The sequence below is a fragment of the Pseudophryne corroboree genome, chromosome 7 (assembly GCF_028390025.1).
Source record: "Pseudophryne corroboree isolate aPseCor3 chromosome 7, aPseCor3.hap2, whole genome shotgun sequence".
NCBI classification, from domain to species: Eukaryota; Metazoa; Chordata; class Amphibia; order Anura; family Myobatrachidae; genus Pseudophryne; species Pseudophryne corroboree.
Genome location: NC_086450.1, coordinates 164,258,960 through 164,284,570, shown reverse-complemented (window position 1 = coordinate 164,284,570; position 25,611 = coordinate 164,258,960).

Genomic DNA, 25,611 nt, shown 5'->3' with positions numbered 1-25,611 from the left:
CATGGCCAGGTGTTCAAGGTCCAGCTGGGGAGAGTATCCAGGATGGAGTACAGGATCCTGTAGGTAAAAACTTAAAACATCCAGAGGTGTAGTAAAGTGTTATCTCCATGCAATGTCCAAGCAGGGTGCCCAGCAGGTAATGTCCAGGACATGGAGAAATCAGGTGTTTGAATTGGAGAAAGGCCAAATAGCAGTCTCATCAATGTATTTATTTAAGTAGTAGAGATTTCTGGTTGACTGTTATCCTCCTGTTTAACTCCTGTCTAACTCTAATTATGGTTTACTTGTAAAAACACTTACACAAAAAGTTGAACATACTCATGGTTACGGCACAATTCTTGTGTGTTTTCACTCACATAAGCAAGTACTGTACGTGTGAAAGAAGTTAACAATTCAGTTGCATTTCCACTAGCAACCGAAGGGGTGGACTTAAGCTGTAATTAAAATATGCATATAGGCAATGTTCAGTGAGGAGGTGTCATTGGAATTTATGGCTATGCATAATTATGTGAAAGCATGTATACGCTTGTTTTCAGATGTGACTTTTGCACCAGGGATAGAGCTGGTGCAAGTGCACACTGATGATAATGAGTACCATATCAATTGTACAGAAAAGGATGGTCCTACCACAGAGACGTAGTTAGATTTGCACACACAGTATGAGAGCAATTGCAGCCAATTTTGCAGTTTTTGTTTGAAGCTTAGTTTCTGTATTAAAAATACAGCACATCAAAGCACATCCAGCTCTCTCCAGTGAGACACCTAAAATAACTTGTGACCACGAAAAATGATTTGCCTTATAAAGGGTAGCTGGATAACATCTTAAGGACATGTCTGTACACAAAACAATATAAGGTCTACTTGGCATAATACATATATTATATCTCTACCCCTATCCTCTGTGAGCAGCAGGGCCGGTTCTTGCCCTTGTGGCGCCCCGGGCAAAATATAGGGGCGTGGCTTCATATGGGGGCGTGGTCAGTTACGCCCCCATTTGTGCCCCCTATAGCGCCGCTGGAAGAAAAAAAAAAGTATACTTACAATCCCCGCTCCTGATTCCAGACGCTGCAGACCTCCTCCTCCGCCGGCGCCGCTCTTCTCCTTTCCTCGGATCTATGGGAGAGACGCCATTACGTCTCTCTCATAGCACAGCATAGACACTAGAGGTCAATTATGACCCCTATTGTCTGTGCCACTATGCTGTGCGGTGCGCGATGACATCATCGCACACCGCACAGCACAGGTCCTCTTCATGAAGGGAAACTAGACGCGTAGCGTCTGGTTCCCTTCAAAGCGGGGGACCAGCGGCGGGCACTGCGGGGGGCACAGTGGCGGATCTTGCCATGGTGCGGCGCCCTCTGGATGGCGCTGGCGCCCTCCGAAAGGTGGCGCCCCGGGCAAAAGGCCTGTTTGCCCGTGGCAAGATCCGCTACTGGTGAACAGTTACACTCAGTCCCCTTTACTCACAGACTTCTTTATTTCCTTGCTCGTTTGTTCTTTGCCCTTTTTAACATTTTTCACTTCGATTATTCCTTTGCAGAAAGCTCTGATGTGTTTAGAAATTAATATGTAAAAAACAAAACATAAAAGAAAAAAATGTAGGAAAGAAGATACATACTTACAGTATACAAAAATAAAATATTTCATACATTCTAGGAGAGTAGACAAGTATGTGTTACATAATTTTAGAATGAGGTATGCTAATGTACGTATTGCAATGAAATATATAAACTTAAAACTTATCAACAGAGGTTATTAATTTATGAGTTACAGTGAGTGACCACTAACCAAGCAAGAAGAGAAAATGAGATGGGGTGTTCATGGATTGAGTAACATAATCCCCTTGCCTCAAAATATGAAATTGTTTGCAGTTGTAGACTACTAATATTGTCAGATGTGCAGGAGAGTGGAAACAAGTGATTGGTATATGGGCCTCAGTCAGGTTTGTAAGCAAAGTTTAAAAAAAATCACACAGTTGAGCAAACCATGGGGGTAATTCCAAGTTGATCGCAGCAGGAAAATTTTTAGCAGTTGGGCAAAACCATGTGCACTGCAGGGGGTGCAGATATATCATGTGCAGAGAGAGTTAGATTTGGGTGGTTTTTTTTGTTTCTGTGCAGGGTAAATACTGGCTGCTTTATTTTACACTGCAATTTAGATTGCAGATTGAACTCACCACACCCAAATCTCTCTCTCTCTGCACATGTTATATCTGCCTCCCCTGCAGTGCACATGGTTTTGCCCAACTGCTAAAAAATTTCCTGCTGCGATCAACTTGAAATTACCCCCCATGTTGCACTGCGGGTGGGGCAGATGTAACATGTGCAGAAAGATTTAAATTTAGGTGGGTTATATTGTTTCTGTGCATGGTAAATACTGGCTGGTTTATTTTTACACTGCGATTTAAATTTATGTTTGCACACACCCCACCCAACTCTAAATCTCTCTGCACATGTTACATCTGCACTGTCCGCAGAGCAACAAGGTTTTGCCTAGTGTGCTTTTTTGGCTTTGCTTAAACCCTGAATCAGGCCCTTTATCTCTTCTGAGCCTTCATTTCACTGAACAAAAGAACCACCTTTGTGATGAGGAAGCAGTTGTCACGGCTGAGTTTGTTTGTGAACCCGGACTAGTACTGGACACTGGGTTTGGTCTTGGATGCCATGGACAGAATTGGGCTGGCTTGATAAATGATCTGCTCATCCAGATGTGGCAGCGAGGCAGTATACTCTATGAGGAAAGGTGACCAGCTATGGGTACTGGAACACTGGTGGTGGGAGGCACCAGTGCAATGAGTAGCTGGGTTGTCACCTAATTGAGATTCACTTGAGGACTGGTGAGTTGATGGAATGCTGGGAGGACCAGCAATGCAGGAGATTCACATATCACTGGTTGCCAACGGTGTAATTGCTGCAGAGGTGACTGAGGACAACATCAATGACTGTAGAAGAAGCTGAGGGCATCAGCAATAATTGTAGCTGAAGCAGAGGGCATCAGCAATACTTGTAGACGAAGCTGGTAGGATCAGCAGTAACTGTAGATGAAGGTGAGGACATCAGCAATGACTGTAGAGGAAGCTGAGGACATCAGCAATAATTGTAGATGAAGCTGAGGGAATCAGCAATGCAGGGCACAGTGGGGATTCCAAATGCTGTGTAATGCAGTGTCAGCACTGCTGGTTTCCCAGGTGCTGTGCTATAGTGATTCTGCACAATGTTTGAGTTAATGCTACAAGGTGGTAAACAGCAGTAGCAGGTTTTCCGGATACTGAGGTGCGTTACCTTGCACAGCAGTTTAACTGGAAGCTGGTAGGAACCAGCAGAGTCTCTAATGCTGCTTGGGATATTGGACAGTCCGTCTGGATCACTGAAGGACTTCCAGTGAATCTGGAGATGCCAGGATATAGTGGCAGTGATGGCCCTTTAAACCATCCAGGGAGTCAGGGAGTGTGATAGATGGTAACTGCACTGAGTTTATTACCAGTAGGAGATACTGGAGCTCACTCCAAGCTGAGAGACACCAAAGCACTGACAGCTTGTTAGTGCTGAGACCTGGAACTTATACCCAGTGCTTACAGCTAAGTGGATGAGCAGCTCACATAATGCGGAAGTGAATCCGGATTAGCTCCTGGGCGATCAGCTGACTGGCGAATGTCATGGTGCTGTCCATGGAGGAGAGTGGCGGGAACTTCAGCGTGCCACTATGGTGGCCAGACAGGAAGATGCTGGGACGCAGTCACAGGTGCCGCGGCGAGCGGCGGGACACATCAGGGGAGCGCCCGGATGAAGGATCGCGCCCAGGCTCGTGGCGGAGGTGAGCTAAAGCGTGGCTAGGGAGCGCAGATAACCTCTGCTTTGTGACAGCAGTGTGTGAAAGTTAAAAATTACTCCCTAAAATTCATTCACATTTAAAGAAATTGCAGGTGGTGAGGTCTGTATATGTACATTTATTTATAAGGTTGGAGAAATGTGCGTGTTACAGATATTAGAGTATATATACAGTTTATATTTTATAAATAATTATTATTATGTGAGCTTTAAGTGGGCACTTTATTTAGAATTGTCTGTAGCACAAAATGTTTTATATTTTTAACTTTATTTTGCAACACATTTGAATTCATCAGTAAATGTTAAGAGCTGGTCAGATTCAACAGTTGGAATGATTTTATTAGGAGTTTGCCAAGATCTCTCGCAATACTTTTAATAATTCTAAAACTGAAGTGTGTTTATGAAATACAAATATATCTTCAGTTTTTATAGGCTTTTGCCAAAATCTGTTGCAAAACATATAATAATTATAACACTGATATGTGTTTTTGAAAGACAAACATCTACAGTATTTAAAATGATTAAAACCAGACACACTGTAGCTGATTCAGATCTATTGACAAATTAGTCATAAACAGCATATTTCTGTACCCATCTCTAGATGCTTCTGCCTCCACCTCGGCAGTAAATGCACCTGGTAAGGAGCGCCTAAATGGGAGCTTTCTGTTGCCCAGAAACATCTACATGCTCAAGTTATGTCTTCCACGGATACAGTATATTGTAGACTCATCAGAGATTGGTTTACTGTCTGTGTCTTGGCTCCTGTCTGGTCTTCCCCTGCAGCAGAACCACACCACACGGTACGCATGCACAGTTGTTCGATAATTGGCCAGATTGCAAATCGCAAATCTTGCGATCCAACCTAATTCAGTAAGGATTGCAAATTCTGCCAAAAAGCAGTTTCTGCGATCACATAGTTGTTGGCAGAAATAGAGAAAAAACGTCCATTGTAAAATAATGTGAATGCATCCTAATATGCAGGTTGATAGCAAAATTATACGCAATTACCGGAACATCGAAGATTTTTCCTCTCTGCGCCAAGCAAGGTCGTTCTCAATTTTTGCTAAACAAGAGGCTGGAAGTGGTCATCGCTGACGTCAGAGGCCCCCCTTAAAAATGCCTGGGTACGCCTGCAGTTTTCCAGACACACCCCGAAAACTGCGGGTTTCCACCCAGAAATGCCAGCTTCCTGTCACTCAAACAGCGGCTGCATTGCAATCACAATGTGTATGCATTTTCTGTCGCTGTTTTTGCTAGTGCGTGCGCAATGCGAACGCTGCACATGCACAGTCGTTCGATAATCGGCCAAATTGCGAATAAAAAATGTTGTGATCCAACCTGAATTAGGCCCATAGGGGGTAATTCAGAGTTGATCACAGCAGCAAATTTGTTAGCAGTTGGGCAAAACTATGTGCGCTGCAGGGAGGGCAGATATAACATTTGTAGAGAGAGTTAGATTTGGGCGGGTTATATTGTTTCTGTGCAGGGTAAATACTGGCTGCTTTATTATTACACTGCAATTTAGATTTCAGTTTGAACACACCCCACCCAAATCTAACTCTCTCTGCACATGTTATATCTGCCCCCCCCTGCAGTGCACATGGGCCCTCATTCCGAGTTGTTCGCTCGCAAGGCGATTTTAGCAGTATTGCACACGCTAAGCCGCCGCCTACTGGGAGTGAATCTTAGCATCTTAAAATTGCGAACGATGTATTCGCAATATTGCGATTACACATCTCGTAGCAGTTTCAGAGTAGCTTCAGACTTACTCGGCATCTGCGATCAGTTCAGTGCTTATCGTTCCTGGTTTGACGTCACAAACACACCCAGCGTTCGCCCAGACACTCCTCCGTTTCTCCAGCCACTCCCGCGTTTTTTCCGGAAACGGTAGCGTTTTTTCCCACACGCCCATAAAACGGCCTGTTTCCGCCCAGTAACACCCATTTCCTGTCAATCACACTACGATCGCCTGAGCGAAGAAAAAGCCGTGAGTAAAAATCCAAACTTCATAGCAAATTTACTTGGCGCAGTCGCAGTGCGGACATTGCGCATGCGCACTAAGCGGAAAAACGCTGCGATGTAAAGAAATTTTCTGAGCGAACGACTCGGAATGACCTCCATGGTTTGCCTAACTGCTAACAAAATTGTTGCTGCGACCAACTCTCAGACCTGATCGCTCACTAGCAGTTTTTTGCAGCACTGTGATCAGATAGTCAGGGGAGTGTATTTTAGTTGTGCAATTGTGCGATCGCATGTGCAGCCGAGCGGTACAAAAAAGATCTTTTATCTTTTGCAGTTTCTGAGTAGCCCAGGACTTACTCAGCAACTACGATCACTTCAGCCTGTCCAGGACCAGAATTGACGTCAGACAACGCTTGGACACGCCTGCGTTTTTTCAACCACTCCCTGAAAACGGTCAGTTGCCACCCACAAACGCCCTCTTTCTATCAATCTCCTTGTGATCGCCCATGCAAATGGATTCTTCGTACAATCTGAACTGATCGCAGCGCAGCGAAAAATCCTAGCGTGCGATCAGGTGTGAATGACCCCCATAGTCGTTTTTGAAAATCATGCAATTTCACCTTGCCTTTGTGTTGAGATAATTTACAGCATTATTTTTATAGATCCCTAATACTATTTTTCATTGCATTGGTATCCGGACTCCAGGTCGACAACAAAAAGGTCGACACACCTTAGGTCGACGTCAATTGGTCGGCACACCTTAGGTCGACATGGACAAAAGGTCGACATGGACAAAAGATCGACAGGAACAAGGTCGACATGGAAAAAGGTCGACATTAGTTTTTCACAATTTTTTTCTTTTTTGGAACCTTTTCATACTTAACGATCCACGTGGACTACGATTGGAACGGTAAACTGTGCCGAGCGAAGCGGAGCGAAAGCACCATGCGAGGGGACGCGGTGCACTAATTGGGGTTCCCGGTCACTCTACGAAGTAAACGACACCAAAAAAACATAAAAAACTCATGTCGACCTTTTTCCATGTCGACCTTGTTCCTGTCGACCTTTTGTCCATGTCGACCCTTTGTCCATGTCGACCTAAGGTGTGTCGACCAATTGGCGGCGACCTAAGGTGTGTCGACCTTTTTGTTGTCGACCTGGAGTCCCAGAGCCATTGCATTTGACATACTTTACAATGCATTGTACTACAGTATGAATGTAGTGCATAAAGGTGTGCCCAGGAGAATTAAGTGTAACTGGAACATGTGCACTCCATCTAACAATGGAAGTATACAGTCACCGGGCAGCGCTATGTTCTGTTGCTTTGGCATTCAGCATAAAAGCTCTGTACTGTTTGGGCAGTGGACTATAGGGTTAATAATTGTAAGTGTACCTTCAGTTTTCTTAATGCTTCATTGCAGAGACTAATGATGTTTACTTCTATAATTGTAAACATGAAGTAATAGGATTATTTTGTGGCCTTGTACTGGAGTACTTAAATCACGTTTCCAGCCAAATAATACACAAGCACAACCACAGCCTAGCGAGAAAACACGTCTTTGTGAAGGGCCCTATTTGTTTGCACTGGCTCCAGAACAAAAGGGAGGCTTTGTTGTAATGCATGCCTTTAGCTTGCCACTATTAACAGTATCTGTAAAGGTGATTTATTGTTCCAGTTTTTAATAAGAGACACAAGAGCCCGACTGGAACAAAGTTACTGTGATGCTAAGTGCAGGAATATAAAACACACATGTTGCATATTGTTTCATGGCTACATTTGTTTCGCTTTATCTTCAGGTATTTAATAATACTTGTTGCTGTTGTACGCTTGTACAGAGCATAACAGCTTAACTAGAAGTGCCACATGATTGGTCGATGTGAATACTTGTTTACCAAAACAATCCTGGTTTAGCTATGTAACAATATTAGTCTAATTGGGCTCATTTATAAAGCAGGAGAAAAGATTTTTGTGCAAACGTCCCTATTTATCCACCCTGTGCGTGCATAGTACATACAGTAGTAAATAGAATAGATACCCTATTGGAGTGTTTGAATAATCTCTCTGGGTCTACTGATGTTAAGGAGGGTGGTCTACAGTTAGAGGGCGGCCGGGCTCCCGACGACCAGTATACCAGTGCTGGAATCCCGACCACCGGCATACCGACAGCTTTTCTCCCTCTTGGGGGTTCATGACCCCCCTGGAGGGAGAATAGATAGCGTGGAGCGTGGAGCGCGCCACCGTGCCCACAGCGAGCCCGTAAGGGGCTCATTTGCACTCGCTCAGCTGTCGGTATGCCAGCGGTCAGGATTCCGGCGCCGGTATGCTGATCGCCGGGAGCCCAACCGCCGGCATAACATACTACACCCATCAAGGAGGAGATGTACTTGCAGGTTCCCACTTACTAACGCGTTAGGACCTTCTTCATTTATTGTACCTATTCATATTCATAGTAAAACACTGTGATCTAGCATCATTTTTTATCTTTATTAAGAGTGGGGAACGGTATTAGTTACACGACTGACTAATACACGTCACTGTTTTCAATCCATTTGTAGAAATGGACCTACAGTCAGGGGTGGTTTAAGAGACGTGGAGGCCCCGTGTGCACATTCTTTGAGGGCTCCCTCCTCTCTGCGGTGCAGTAGACTTTGTGCATGCGCACATCTCTGGAAAAATGGCGCCTGTCATGATCCCTGATACAAATCTCTATTGTGCATGCGCAAATCACGGGGAAAATGTCCACCACACCATTTTACGAGTGATTTCTACTACTGCAGCAGCAGTGACCTGGGATCCTGGAGAGGTAAGTATTTGAACATGGGTGCAGGGGCCCATGTGCACCACACACTGCATCCATTATAGATATGCCTGTGTCCTCGTACATCATTACTGCAGTCGCATCAAAAAACCCTCTCAGCGCACCAGGCCCTGTGAGACACTGCTAGCGTCAGGCATCTCTTTTGCCGAAAATGTGTCTTAATAGCAACGCAATATAACTAGGAAGCACCAAGACTGTGCTGATTTATTTGATATGCAACACTTGTATATTTGTGTGCAACTTAATCTCTGATTCTGTATACAAAGTGCTATAGTGTAGCAACCACACCTTTTTTCAATACAAGTCCCATTGTGCTCCATACACAAACTCCGTCACACACAGTATACATGTATCATATATCAAATTAATCAGCACAGTCTTCCAATCTCTAATCTGCCCCACCTTGAAGGATGTGTACAAACCCAGTTTTTTTGCAGCTATATAAATTATTTGTTACCCCCCCCCCTCCCCCCCCCCACACACACACTATAGAACTAAAGCTGGGTACACTATGCACAATATGTGACCCAGGCGACGGCACAATGCAATGCAATGATACATTGCATGTACACACTGTATTATCTGGTGTATGAAGACGCCCTAGGTAAAAAGTACCCAGCCCAGCGTAGAGGGCGGGGCTAGGTACTTTTTGGGGGTGTGATATAATCGTGGGAGGTGTGGCCACCCTCCTATAGCAAAACTAAGGAAAAATAAGATTTTAAACCTACCGGTAAATCTTTTTCTCCTAGTCCGTAGAGGATGCTGGGGACTCCGTAAGGATCATGGGGTATAGACGGGCTCCGCAGGAGACATGGGCACTACAAAGAACTTTTAGTATGGGTGTGCACTGGCTCCTCCCTCTATGCCCCTCCTCCAGACCTCAGTTAGAGAAACTGTGCCCAGAGGAGATGGACAATATGAGGAAAGGATTTTGTAATCTAAGGGCAAGATTCATACCAGCCCACACCAACCACACCGTATAACCTGGAATATACGCAACCAGTTAACAGTATGAACAAAAACAGCATCAGTCAGCGACCGATCTCAACTGTAACATAACCCTTATGTAAGCAACAACTATATACAAGTCTTGCAGATTTAGTCCACACTGGGACGGGCGCCCAGCATCCTCTACGGACTAGGAGAAAAAGATTTACCGGTAGGTTTAAAATCCTATTTTCTCTTACGTCCTAGAGGATGCTGGGGACTCCATAAGGACCATGGGGTTTATACCAAAGCTCCAAACCGGGCGGGAGAGTGCGGATGATTCTGCAGCACCGATTGAGCAAACGCGAGGTCCTCATCAGCCAGGGTATCAAACTTGTAGAATTTTGCAAAAGTGTTTGAACCCGACCAAGTAGCTACTCGGCAAAACTGTAATGCCGAGACACCTCGGGCAGCCGCCCAAGAAGAGCCCACCTTCCTAGTGGAATGGGCCTTTACCGAATTTGGTAACGGCAATCCAGCCTTAGAATGAGTCTGCTGAATCGTGTGACAGATCCAGCGAGCAATAGTTTGCTTAGAAGCAGGCGCGCCAACCTTTTTGGCTGCATACAGGACAAACAGAGCCTCTGTCTTCCTAACCCTAGCCGTCCTGGCTACATAGATTTTTAAGGCCCTGACTACATCCAGGTACTTGGAGTCCTCCAAGTCACTCGTAGCCACAGGTACCACAATAGGTTGGTTCATATGAAATGAAGAAACCACCTTAAGCACAAATTATGGACGAGTCCTCAATTCCGCTCTATCCACATGAAAAATCAAGTAGGGGCTCTTGTGCGACAAGGCCGCCAACTCTGACACCCGCCTTGCAGATGCCAAGGCTAATAACATGACCACCTTCCAGGTTCAGTGGCGGAACTAGCAAGCGGTGGGCCCAGGTGCGACAAAATGCTTTGCCCCCCCCCCCATCCCATCCAAGTCCACCCCCTCACCCCTTGAGAGGATCTGGTGACGGGGACCTGCTCAGGGCCAGAGAAATGGATACCTAGCAACAGTGCCGTAACTAGACATTTTTGCACTGTGTGCAAAAAACGGCATCGGAGCCCCACCCCTGCATGCAAAACAGGGGCAGTGCGCACCGTAGGCGCCCGCAAAAATACATAGTGGCGTGGCTTCGCGGGGAAGGGGTGTGGCCAAAAAATAATACCAATTCCTAAAACGGTGCACAGTAGTCTCCATTCTTCAAATTACGCCGCACAGTGGCACCACTACACCAGGTAGAGACCCTTTTACACCTTACAGCGAACAGTTTCCTCTTTTTACACATTACGGCAGACAGCGTCCCCTTTTTACACATTACGGCAGACAGCGTCCCCCTTTTTATACATTATGGCAAACAGCGTCCCCTTTTTACACATAACGGCAGACAGCGTGCCCTTGTTACACATAGCGGCAGACAGCGTGCACTTTTTACACATTACGGCAGACAGCGTACACTTTTTATACATAACGGCAGACAGCGTATATTTGTTAAACATAGCGGCAGACAGCGTACACTTTTTACACATAACGGCAGACAGCGTCCCCCTTTTTACACATTACGGCAGACAGCGTCCCTTTTTTACACATTACGGCAGACAGCGTACACTTTTTACACATAACGGCAGACAACGTACACTTTTTACACATAGCAGCAGACAGCGTGCCCTTGTTACACATTACGGCAGACAGCGTGCCCTTGTTACACATTACGGCAGACAGCGTACACTTTTTACACATAACGGCAGACAGCGTACCCTTGTTAAACATAGCGGCAGACAGCGTACACTTTTTACACATAACGGCAGACAGCGTCCCCCTTTTTACACATTACGGCAGACAGCGTCCCCTTTTTACACATTACGGCAGACAGCGTACACTTTTTACACATAACGGCAGACAACGTACACTTTTTACACATAGCGGCAGACAGCGTGCCCTTGTTACACATTACGGCAGACAGCGTGCCCTTGTTACACATTACGGCAGACAGCGTACACTTTTTACACATAACGGCAGACAGCATACCCTTGTTAAACATAGCGGCAGACAGCGTACACTTTTTACACATAACGGCAGACAGCGTCCCCCTTTTTACACATTACGGCAGACAGCGTCCCCTTTTTACACATTACGGCAGACAGCGTACACTTTTTACACATAACGGCAGACAACGTACACTTTTTACACATAGCGGCAGACAGCGTGCCCTTGTTACACATTACGGCAGACAGCGTGCCCTTGTTACACATTACAGCAGACAGCGTACACTTTTTACACATAACGGCAGACAGCGTACCCTTGTTAAACATAGCGGCAGACAGCGTACACTTTTTACACATAACGGCAGACAGCGTCCCCCTTTTTACACATTACGGCAGACAGCGTCCCCTTTTTACACATTACGGCAGACAGCGTACACTTTTTACACATAACGGCAGACAACGTACACTTTTTACACATAGCGGCAGACAGCGTGCCCTTGTTATACATTACGGCAGACAGCGTGCCCTTGTTACACATTACGGCAGACAGCGTGCCCTTGTTACACATTACGGCAGACAGCGTGCCCTTGTTACACATTATGGCAGGCAGATTCCCCCTTTTTACACGTTGCGGCAGGCAGTCCCCTGTTTTTACACATTGCGGCAGGCAGATTCCCCATTTTTACACATTATGGCAGGCAGATTCTCCCTTTTTACACATAGAGGCAGGCAGATTCCCCATTTTTACACATTGCGGCAGGCAGATTCCCCATTTTTACACATTGCGGCAGGCAGTCCCCCCTTTTTACACATTGCGGCAGGCAGTCCCCCATTTTTACACATAGCGGAAGGCAGTCCACCCTTTTTACACATTGCGGTAGGCAGTCCCCCATTTTTACACATAGCGGCAGGCAGTCCCAACAAATAAAGAAAGAAAGAGACAGAAAGAAATAAAGAAAGAAAGAGACAGAAAGAAAGAAAGAAAGAAAGAAAGAAAGAAAGAAAGAAAGAAAGAAAGAAAGAAAGAAAGAAAGAAAGAAAGAAAGAAAGAAAGAGAAAGTAGAATCATACTTACCCTTTCCGCTGGCTCAGGCTCCTCGTGCAGCTTGACGATTCCCGGGCAGTAGACGAGGTAGAGGAGGGAGCCGCAGCAGCGCTGTGTTATTGGTGGAGGCGCTGCTGCTGCTGCCCCCCTGCTTCACTATAGGCTGTTCTCGGAAGACAGCCTATAGTGAAGCAGAGGGGCAGCAGCAGCAGCGCCTCCACCAGTATCAAAGCGCTGCTGCGGCTCCCTCCTTCACCTCCGTCCTCCTCCTTCCCCCGTCCGTGCCGCTGCTCTTCTCCTCTGTGGGCGGCTGTGCGCTGCGGGCAGCGGTTGCCCGCAGCGCACAGCGGCATGCAATGAGTCAGTTTGACTCATTACATGCTTGGGCCCCTGGACAGAGGCAGGCCCCAGTGCAACGCACTGCTTGCCCTGCCGGTAGTTCCGCCTCTGTCCAGGTGAGACATTTTAATTCAACCGTTTTAAGGGGTTCAAACAGTGTGATTTAAGGAACTGTAACAACACGTTAAGGTCCCAGGGTGCCACTGGTGGCACAAAAGGAGGCTGGATGTGCAGCACTCCCTTTACAAAAGTCTGGACTTCTGGGAGAGAAGCCAATTCCTTCTGAAAGAATATAGATAGGGCCGAAATCTGTACCTTAATGGAGCCTAACTTTAGGCCCATATCCACACCTGTCTGTAGGAAGTGGAGAAAACGGCCCAGATGTAAATCTTCTGTAGGAGCATTCTTGGTTTCACACCAAGATACATACAGTGGGGATTGAAAGTTTGGGCACCCCAGGCAAGGAAATATGGAAGGCAAGGAAAGATGGAAAAATCTTCAAAAGGCATCAAATTACAGATTAGACATTCTTATAACATGTCAAAAAAAGTTTGATTTTATTTCCATCATTTACACTTTCAAAAGAACAGAAAACAAAAAATGGTGTCTGCAAAAGTTTGGGCACCCTGCAGAGTTAATACCTTGTACTGTCCCCTTTGGACAGCTGAGACCTGGCAGTGTCATGGATTGTTCTCAATCATCGTCTGGAAAGACCAGGTGATGTCAATCTAAAAGGTTTTAAAAGCCCAGACTCATCTGACCTTGCTCCATCATTCAGCACTATGGGTTCCTCTAAGCAGTTGTGTAGAACACTGAAACTGAGAATAGTTGCCGCTCACAAAGCAGGAGAAGGCTATAAGAAGATAGCAAAACGTTATCAGATGCCCATATCCTCTGTTCGGAATGTAATTAAGAAATGGCAGTCATCAGGAACAGTGGAAGTTAAAGCAAGATCTGGAAGACCAAGAAAAATATCAGACAGAACAGCTTGCAGGATTGTGAGAAAAGCAAGTCAAAATCCACATTTGACTGCACGATCCCTCCAGGAAGATCTGGCAGACACTGGAGTTGTGGTACACTATTCCACTATAAAGAGATACTTGTACAAATATGGTCTTCATGGAAGAGTCATCAGAAGAAAACCTCTTCTACGTCCTCACCACAAAAATCAGCGTTTGAAGTTTGCAAATGAACATATAGACAAGCCTGATGCATTTTGGAATAAAGTTCTGTGGACCGATGAGGTTAAAATAGAACTTTTTGGCCGGAATGAGCAAAGGTACGTTTGGAGAAGGAAGGGCACAGATTTTAATGAAAAGAACCTCTGTCCAACTGTTAAGCAAGGGGGTGGATCAATCATGCTTTGGGGTTGTATTGCAGCCAGTGGCACAGGGAACATTTCACGAGTAGAAGGAAAAATGGATTCAGTAAGATTCCAGCAAATTTTGGACGCTAACTTGATGCCATCTGTGAAAAAGCTGAAGTTAAAGAGAGGCTGGCTTCTACAAATGGATAATGATCCTAAACACATCTCAAAATCCACGGTGGATTACATCAAGAGGCGTAAACCGAAGATTTTGCCATGGCCTTCACAATCTCCTGACCTCAACATAATTGAAAATCTATGGATAGACCTTAAAAGAGCAGTGCGTCACAGACAGCCCAGGAATCTCAAAGAACTGGAAGACTTTTGTAAGGAAGAATGGGCGAAGATACCTCAAACAAGAATTGAAAGACTCTTGGCTGGCTACAAAAAGCGTTTACAAGCTGTGGTACTTGCCAAAGGGGGCAGTACAAGGTTTTAACTCTGCAGGGTGCCCAAACTTTTGCAGATGCCATTTTTTGTTTTCTGTTCTTTTGAAAGTGTAAATGATGGAAATAAAATCAAGCTTTTTTTGACATGTTATAAGAATGTCTAATCTGTAATTTGATGCCTTTTGGAGATTTTTCCATCTTTCCTTGCCTTCTTTTTGCACATTAAAATGAATTTTTGCCTGGGGTGCCCAAACTTTCAATCCTCACTGTACTTCCTCCAGATACGGTGATAATGCTTCGCCGTTACCTCCTTCCTAGCCTTTATCAGAGTAGGGATAACTTCCTCTGGAATACCTTTCTCAGCTAGGATTCGGTGTTCAACCGCCATGCCGTCAAACACAACCGCGGTAAGTCTTGGAACATGCAAGGCCCCTGCTGCAACAGGTCTTCCCTGAGAGGAAGAGGCCATGGATCTTCTGTGAGCATCCCCTGAAGATCCGAATACCAAGCCCTTCGAGGCCAATCTGGAACAATGAGTATTGTCTGTATTCTTTTTTGTCTTATGATTCTCAGCACTTTTGAGATGAGAGGCAGAGGAGGGAACACATAGACAGACTGAAACACCCATGGTGTCACTAGGGCGTCTACCGCTACTGCCTGAGGGTCCCTTGACCTGGCACAATACCTCTGAAGCTTTTTGTTGAGGCGTGACGCCATCATGTCTATTTGAGGAAGTCCCCAAAGACTTGTTATCTCTGCAAAGACCTCTTGATGAAGTCCCCACTCTCCTGGATGGAGATCGTGTCTGCTGAGGAAGTATGCTTCCCAGTTGTCCACTCCCAGTATGAAGACTGCTGACAGAACGCTTACGTGATTTTCCGCCCAGCGCAGAATCCTGGTGGCTTTCGCCATTGCCACTCTGCTCCTTGTCCCGCCTTGGCGGTTTACATGAGCCACGGCTGTGACGTTGACTGATTGAATCAGAACTGGTAGGTCGCGAAGAAGATACTCCGCTTGTCGTAGGCCGTTGTATATGGCCCTCAATTCCAGCACGTTGATGTGTAGACAAGCCTCCTGGCTTGACCATAGACCCTGAAAATTTCTTCCTTTTGTGACTGCTCCCCATCCTCGGAGGCTCGCATCCGTGGTCACCAGAACCCAGTATTGAATGCCGAACCTGCGACCCTCTAGAAGGTGAGCACTCTGCAGCCACCACAGGAGAGACACCCTGGCCCTGGGGGACAGGCTTATCTTTTGATGTAGCTGCAGATGGGACCCTGACCACTTGTCCAGAAGGTCCCACTGAAGTGTCCTTGCATGGAAACTGCCGAAGGGGATGGCCTCGTAGGCTGACACCATTTTTCCCAGAACTCGAGTGCATTGATGAACAGACACTCTTTTTGGTTTTAGCAGGTCCCTGACCATGTTCTGGAGATCCTGGGCTTTTTCCATTAGTAGAAAAACTCTCTTCTGTTCCGTGTCCAGAATCATGCCTAGGGATGATAGTCGAGTCGTTGGAATCGACTGTGACTTTGGCAGATTGAGAATCCAACTGTGTTGTTGTAACACTCTCAGGGAGAGCGACACGCTTTTCAGCAATTGATCTCTCGATCTCGCCTTTATCAGGAGATCGTCCAAGTACAGGATAATTGTGACTCCCTGCCTGCGCAGGAGCACTATCATTTCCGCCATCACTTTGGTGAAAATCCTCGGGACCGTGGAAAGCCCAAACGGCAACGTCTGAAACTGGTAATGACAGTCCTGTACCGTGAACCTTAGGTACTCCTGATGAGGAGGAAATATGGGGACATGAAGGTAGGCATCCTTCACGTCCAGCGACACCATAAAATCCCCTCCTTCCAGACTGGATATCACAGCCCGGAGTGATTCCATCTTGAATTTGAACTTTTTCAAGTACAGGTTTAGGGATTTTAGAATTAAAATGGGTCTGACTGAACCATCCGGCTTCGGGACCACGAACAGGGTTGAATAGTAGCCTTTTCCCTTGTGGACCAGGGGAACTTTGACAATCACTTGCTGTTGACACAGCTTTTGAATTGCATCTAATACTACTTCCCTTTCCGGGGAAGAGGCTGGCAAGGCCGACTTGAAAAATCGGCAAGGGGGCACCTCTCGAACTCCAGTTTGTAACCTTGGGATACAATTTCCAATGCCCAAGGATCCACGTCTGACAGAACCTAGACCTGGCTGAAGAGTCGAAGACGTGCCCCCACCGGCGTGGACTCCATCACTGGAGCCCCAATGTCATGCGGTGGATTTAGCAGTAGCCGGGGAGGACTTCTGCTCCTGGGAACTAGCCGAAGCAGGTGCTCTCTTACCTCTACTCTTACCTCTGGCAAGGAAAGAGGAGCCCTGACCTCTTCTGGACTTATGCGACCTAAAGGACTGCATCTGATATTGTGGAGTTTTCTTTTGCTGTGGGGGAACAAAAGGCAAAAATGTAGATTTACATGCGGTAGCTGTGGAAACCAGGTCCGCGAGACCATCCTCAAACAAAACTTCACCTTTGTAAGGTAAAACCTCCATATGCTTCTTCGAGTCGGCATCATCCGACCATTGGCGGGTCCACAGAGCTCGTCTCGCCGAAACTGTCATGGCGTTGGCTCTGGAACCAAGCAGCCCCACGTCTCTTTGAGCGTCTCTCATATATAAGACTACGTCTTTAATGTGACCTAAAGTCAGTAAAATGGTATCCTTGTCCAGGGTATAAATGTCAGCTAATAAGGTATCTGTCCACGCTGCCACTGCGCTACAAACCCATGCCGATGCTATTGCCGGCCTGAGCAAAGCACCCGTATGTGTATAAATAGATTTTAAGGTAGTTTCCTGTCTACGATCCGCAGGATCCTTGAGGGCTGCGGTGTCTGGAGACGGTAGCGCCACCTTCTTGGACAGACGCGTTAAAGCCTTGTCCACCCTTTTCGAGGATTCCCACCGTACCCTGTCCTTTGCAGGGAAAGGATACGCCATAAGGATCCTCTTGGGAATGTGCAGTTTTTTGTCTGGAGTTTCCCAAGCTTTTTCAAATAATTCATTCAGTTCATGAGATGGAGGAAAAGTTACCTCCGGTTTCTTTTCCTTATACATGCGCATCCTCGTGTCAGGGACAGAGGGTTCATCTGTGATATGCAAAACATTTTTTATTGCCATAATCATATAATGAATACTTTTGGCCACCTTTGGGTGTAACCTTGCCCCATCATAGTCGACACTGGAGTCAGAATCCGTGTCAGTATCAGTGTCTGCTATTTGGGATAGGGGACGCTTTTAAGACCCTGATGGGCCCTGTGACCCAGTCAAATCCGTGGATTGACTCCCTGCTGTTTCCCTGGACTCAGCTTTGTCCATTCTCTTATGTAATAAGGTCACATTTGCATTTAAAATATTCCCCTTATCATACCAATCATGGGTCGGCGTTGCCGACGGAGACACCACAATCATCTGCTCCACCTCCTCCTTGGATGAGCCTTCCGCTTCAGACATGACGACACACGTATACCGCCCCCCCCTCCCCCCCCCCCCCCCCACACACACAGGGCTATATCTATAGGGGGACAGTTCCCCAACAAGGCCCTTTGGAGAGACAGAGAGAGAGTATGCCAGCACACACCCAGCGCCAACTGACACTGGAACCAATTCCAAGATAAAGCGCTTTTATATATATTAACTGTGATATACACTCACTGCGCCTACATGTGCCCCCCCCCCCCCACCTCTTTTTCAGCCCTGTATCACCATTCAGCAGGGGAGAGTCCTGGGAGCCAGCTTCTCTGCAGATCACTGTGGAGAAAATGGCGCTGGTTAGTGCTGTGAGACCAAGCTCCGCCCCCTCAGCGGCGGGCTTCGGTCCCGCTCAAATGTACAAATAATGGTGGGGAATGTATATATCTACTGCCTCCGCAGCTGATATATTAAAAATGCCAGTCCAGAGGTTTATATTGCTTCCCAGGGCGCCCCCCCTGCGCCCTGCACCCATCAGTGCCTGTCAGTGTGTGTAATGTGTGGGAGCAATGGCGCGCAGCGGTAACCTACCTCAGGGAAGATCTGAAGTCTTCTGCCGCCTTTGAAGTCTTCTTTCTTCTTATATTCACCCGGCTTCTATCTTCCGGATCTGCGAGGAGGACGGCGGCGCGGCTCTGGGACGAACGGCGGGGGGAGACCTGCGTTCCGATCCCTCTGGAGCTAATGGCGTCCAGTAGCCTAAGAAGCAGAGCCTATCACTTAAGTAGGTCTGCTTCTCTCTCCTCAGTCCCACGATGCAGGGAGCCTGTTGCCAGCAGTGCTCCCTGAAAATAGAAAACCTAACAAAATTCTTTTATCAGAGAAACTCAGTAGAGCTCCCCTGTAGTGCACCCAATCTCCTCTGGGCACAGGATCTAACTGAGGTCTGGAGGAGGGGAATAGAGGGAGGAGCCAGTGCACACCCATAGTCAAAGTTCTTTATTATGCCCATGTCTCCTGCGGAGCCCATCTATACCCCATGGTCCTTACGGAGTCCCCAGCATCCTCCAGGACGTAAGAGAAAAGTGTTTTTGCGCTCTACACAGGGGGGTGCCATAAGCCTCCCAGCCGGGTTTGAATCCAGGAGGTGGGACACTCAGCAGCCTCCCTGAAACAACTGCAGCCCAGCACACAGCAGCATGTGCTGAGGCAGTGGCGTCACTTGGGGGTTGCGGGGGGTGCGGCCCGCACCCTGGTGTCTCCTTCAATGGGGTGACACCAAATAGAGTCGCTCTCACGTCCGCACCCCCTCCTCCTGTAGCGGGCAGTGGCGGATCTTGCCACGGGCAAGCAGTACTTTTGCCCGGGGTGCCGCATACCGGAGAGCGCCGGCGCCATCCGGAGGGCGCCGCACCATGGCAAGATCCGCCACTGTGCCCCCCGCTGTGCTACGCGTCTAGTTTCCCTTCATGGAAAGGACCTGTGCTGTGCGGTGCGCGATGACGTCATCACGCACCGCACAGCAAAGGTCCTCTCCATGAAGGGAAACTAGACGCTATGCGTCTAGTTTCTCTTCATGGAGAGGAACTTTGCTGTGCGGTGCGCGATGACATCATCGCGCACCGCACAGCATAGTGGCACAGACACTAGGGGTCATAATTGACCTTTAGTGTTTATGCTAGGCTATGGGAGAGACGTAATGACGTCTCTCCCATAGATCCGAGGACTGGAGAAGAGCGGCGCCGGCGGAGGAGGAGGTCTGGAATCAGGAGCGGGGATTGTAAGTATACTTTTATTTTATTTTTATTTTTCTTCCAGCTGCGCTACAGGGGCACAAATGGGGGCGTAACTGACCACGCCCCCATATGAAGCCACACCCCTATTTTTGCCCGGGGCGCCACAAGGGCAAGAACCGGCCCTGGTAGCGGGCCGCAGTTACGCCCGTCGCCCGCCATGTTTAAACACTAAACATACCCCCCTGTGGCGTGGACAGCGTGCTTCGGGTGCGCCGCCGGGGTTATTGTCACTGGGTTCCATCCGGTCCGGCATTGCGTCTCGGTTCACTCATAGCCGCCACTGCGGAGTTACGGACGGAGAACAGACTCGCGAGATGATGACATCATCATCTCGCGAGTCTCTCTCTCTCTGTGCTGCAGCGGCTGTGGTTTCAGGCAGGGAGGCTTGGAGGAGCGGGTGGAGCGGGCGGGGACTCTGCGGGACGAGCTGAGAGACTGTCCTTTGGCGCAGCTCGCACCCTCAAAAAGCAGCAGGAGCAGGGCTGGCCTGTCTGGAGCTGAGTAAGTTATTGTTGATGTAGCTGTAAGCAGGGCCGTCTTAACGGCAGTGTAGGCCCCTGGGCACAGCAATGCATTGGGCCCCCTACCCATCCTCCAGCGGTAGGGGTGGGGTGTGCTATCAGTGGCAACTTTGATGTCCCACGGGCGGTAGGGGGTGTTCTATCTTCCGCTCAGCATGTAGGACCTGGAGCAGTAATTTCTGCTAATTGCTCTTTTACTGCACAGATGGGGTGTGAGGGAGAACACTAAACTGTAAAAGGGGGCATTGGGCTGAATGAAGGCACCCTGGTACATGACTTCCGGGGTGGTAGGGGGTGTTTAATACGCAGGGGAGGGGTGGCTAATGGAGTGGGCTTAATATTCATCATTTTCTGGTGGGAGGGCAGCTTGCTTGACTGCAGATATCTCAAGTTCCTGAAAATATATTTCTTAGCTAATCCTCCAATGAATATATAAAACTGTATACCAGGCGTGTGGAGCTGGAGCAGGGACCAGCTGCTGGAAGGCTGATATCTCTGGTTCTGGGCACAGTAGAGACAAGCTGACAGTGTCCAGCAAAAGGGGAGAGTCTCAGCTTTTGGATTATACCCTCAGAAAAACTCTAAGTCAGACAGAACCTGAGATATCTGGCTGGGAAGAGCAATTAACAGGCTCGGATGGGGACCACTGCTTTCACGTTGAATATCTCCGGTTCCCCAAGGCCGATTTTCAAAAATCTGGTACCCCTGGAAAGAGGGGACCCTCAGCTATCAGCCTAGGGCCCTTATACTCCTGGGGCCCTTGGGCAAGAGCCCATTGAGCCCATACGAAAAGACGGCCCTGGCTGTAAGCTCCTGTGCAGTCTATGTGACTGCTGTACTGTGTACATTAATAGTGATATACTAAATGCAGTGCAATAAATGTTTATCTGATTATTCAAAGGTAAATTAGATCAGATTTAATATGTGTGTATGGCATGGCATGACAAATTCCGGGGGCCAAGAAGCCATCGCGACCAGGTATTGGTGCCTGGCAACCAGGGCCGGGAACACTATGGGGAGGAGGCCGGGCACGCGGTCAGGCAGGGTAGTGTCTAGTTACCCTTCGTGGAGAGAGAGGACCTTTCCCATAACCCCCTGGGTCCATGTCACAAACTATTTGTAATAGTAACCTGTGGCGAGCGAAGCGGACCGTGACACCGAGCCCGAAGCGTGGCGAGCGAAGTGAGGCCGCGAGGGTCCAATCGTGCATATAAAAAACAAAATAACCTCAAATGAATGGAGAATGGATAAAACATTTTGGTGCTATAAGGGCGGAAATTATCTCCTACCCTCTCGTGCTGTCACTTTCTGGTCCTGATCACGAAGGTAACATAGACACAACCGGTCGGGCAGGGGCTGGGCAGCTATGGATGATAGCGCTGACAACACTTCAAATGAGGCGCCGACCTCCAGCCATTCTTAGCTTGCGGACCGGCAGCAAATCAGGAGCTTTGCCGGACTGCAAGCTCCTATTGGTTCGCAGGTAGGCGCCACATTAAAAATGGCTCCTGGCCGCCCACCATTCTGCCTGGTTATACCCATCCCGATAGCCTGATGCATTGCAGTTTCACATTGCTGTTGCTTGGTCACCCGCAGCCTGCCCGTCTGTGAGCTCCACGGTGAGGGACCCGCAAAACAATAAGTCTTCAGCCAATGGTGAGTATAGTACTGTAACTGTTCATTTTTTTTTTAAGTGTATCTGGCTTTTACAGGGTTTTTTTTGTTGTTGTTCATGTGGATCTGGCTTTTTAAGTAGTTTTTTTGTTAATGTGGATATACCTTTTGTAATATATTTTATGTGGATTTGGCTTTTTCAGTGTTTTTTATTTTTAATGTGGATCTGGCTTTTGCAATGTATTTTATGTGGATTTTACTTTTTCAGTGTTTTTTTTTAATGTGGATCTGGCTTTTTCAATGTAGCTGATGTGAATCTTTGCTTTTTTTAGAGTTTTATGTAGATATGCGGGTTACCTGCTCTGTAATGTGTGTGCGTGTGGAGGGGTTGTTGTGCCCACAGCATGGTTAGATGAGGTTTATTGCAAATAAAGGAAATGAAACGTTGACATCTTCTTAAGGTGTCCGTTGCCGACTTAAAAGTCCTCAGAGTGCCACGTCCATATTGCTGCTATACATTAACCCCGCTGTGGGTTAGATGACGGCGCAACAACCCCTGCACACGCACACACATTGTCTGCTATCAGTGTATATCTATTTATCTCTCTCTCTCTCTCGCTATACACACACATATATATATATATATATCAATACATATATATTTATATATCTAGATCTCTATATAATGATATACAGGAATTATGATTTACAAGTAAAACTAGTACTAGTACATTACTAAGGGTTCCGTGTGGTTTGATACAGGAGGAGGACCATGGGGGTGTGGGTGACACCATGAGTTACCACACCGGGTGACACCAACCCTAGTTACGCCTCTGTGCTGAGGAGACAGAGAGAGACTGATGACAGGTAAGAGAAGTGGTGGTGGGCAATGTCAGACCTAAGCCTCTGTCGGGCCACTCCCACAAGCCAGGCCCGTATTGGCGGCCCTGATGACGGTGTGACGTGCCATAACTGCATGCGATCCCATCTGACGTGTAGTAAATCAGATGGGGTCTGCCATGAACGACAATCAGGCGTACACTCTATACCATGTGTATAATATATCATTCCAATCTGTGTTGTGTGTAACCATCTTAACTCTCCTGCAAAGTGTGCTTGCTCTTCTCTTGTATCTAATTTAATTATTTCACAAGTGCTCAATTGTGGTTGCAACTTGCAAATAACTGCTAATGTGCTTCCAAACATTAAATATCACATTCAAAATCAGAGTAATGAACAAAGGGGGTAATTCCAAGTTGATCGCAGCCAGGGCTGTCTTTTTGTATGGGCTCAATTGGCTCTTGCCCAAGGGCCCCAGGAGTAAAAGGGTCCTAGACTGATAGCTGAGGGTTACCTCTTTCCAGGGGTACCAGATTTTTTAAAATCTGCTCTGGGGAACCGGAGATATACGACTTCAAAGCAGTGGTCCCCATCCAAGCCTGTTAATTGTTCTTCCCAGCCAGATAACTTGGGCTCTGTATGACTTAGAGTTTTCTGAGGGTATACTCCAAAAGCTGTGACTATCCCCTTTCGGACGACACTGGCAGCTTGTCTCAACTATGCCCAGAACCAGAGATATCAGCCTTCCAGCAGCTGGTCCCTGCTCCAGCTCCACACGCTTGGTATGAAGTTTTATATTTTTGTTGCTGGATTGCTCTGGCTCCTGAACTCTGATCCCCAAGACCCCAGTACCTCCTGAAAGGTGTCCCCAGTACCTCCTGAAAGGTGGGACTCTCTAGTTTTTTTTATCTCCTTGAAAGCTAAGAAATCTATTTCCAGGAACTGGAGATATCTGCAGTCAAGCAAGCTGCTCTCCCACCAGAAAATTATGAATAATAAGCCCACTCCACTATCCACCCCTCCCCTACATATTAAACACCCCCTACCACCCTGTAAGTCATGTACCGGGGCCCCTTCATTCAGCCCAATGCCTCCTTCTACAGTTTAGTGTTCTCCTTCCTGCCCCATCTGTGCAGTAAAGGAGTAATTAGCAGAAATTATTTCTCAAGGTCCTACATGCTGAGCGAAAGACATCAAAGCTGCCGCTGATAGCACTTCCCACCCCTACAGCTGATGGGAGGGTAGGGGCCCCAGTGCATTGCTGTGCCCAGGGGCCATTCACTGCTGTTAAGATGGCTCTGATCGCAGCAGGATTTTTGATAGCAATTGGGCAAAACCATGTGCACTGCAAGGGAGGCAGATATACCATGTGCAGAGAGAGTTACATTTGGGTGGGTTATTTTATTTCTGTGCAGGGTAAATACTGGCTGCTTTATTTTTACACTGCAAATTAGATTGCAGATTGAACACACCCCACCCAAATCTAACTCTCTCTGCACATGTTATATCTGCCTCCCCTGCAGTGCACATGGTTTTGCCCAATTGCTAACAAAAATCCTGCTGCGATCAACTTGGAATTACCCCCAAAGTGCTCAAAAGTATATAGTAGCCTATGGGTCATCATCACATCACATTTCTTTTCGGATCCAAAGTCCTCTCTGATGGCCTCCATTGACTCATGTGCAGTATGCTTGCAGGGTCTGAATCCGGAATCAAAGAAATAGCAGTGGCTATTACAGTAGCTGTATTTTGCTTCTAGTTATTCACAGGTACAAGTCTGTTTAGGAAGCTCTATCTCAGCACCTAGAGTATGGAAAATGCAAGCCATCATTTTCACGACCGCATATTGAGTTGGGGACTTAATTATCCCATCCTAATCACATTAAAAATGAGATTTTTGATTAATATACCTTAGATAATGAGACTTTAACATTTTTCATGGAGAACACAGACAAATTTTACCAATCACGAACATGGGTTTTACCTATTTATCGGCCAAATGCAGAAATCTTCTCAGCAAGGTTCTCATTTTTGAGTAATACCCCAATTAGGTAAAATACAAATGTGTCCTATATGCAAAAACATAAAAAAACTGTTCTTATTTACATAACAAATACAATTGTCTGTTTCTAGCTCCCTCTAGTGTACTTTTGGTGAGCTACATGTACATTACACTTGACCTGCAGATTATACAATTCTTGAGAGCCCTAATTAAAAAACAGTATATAGTAATAACAAAATCACATTCATCAAAGATTCTTATACATATCTATTGTCAAACCATTGTATACTTGGCTTTACACACTGCCTCAGATGTATCATTTTGTTCTTGTATAGGCATCAGTTTGCAAACTCTGTTTTTACTACCTTGCTGACAGAACTTGCCAGATATAGTTTTCATATATTCTTCAGCTTCTGGACCACAAAGTGAAAAGATGACTTTCCAATTTTCAATGGAAATTGGAGTCTAAAGAGCTCAGTGATTCAGAACTCATTCACCTATATAAACTTATTAAATCTATCCAAATGCATGAAAACGAACGCACATTTTATAGTAATACATAGAGGATAAAGGGATTGCAGTCTGCAGTGCTAGGTTACCTAGTGCAGGAGATTACTGATATATCCTGCATTAGACGTGTCTCATTAATACCCCTTTTTCACT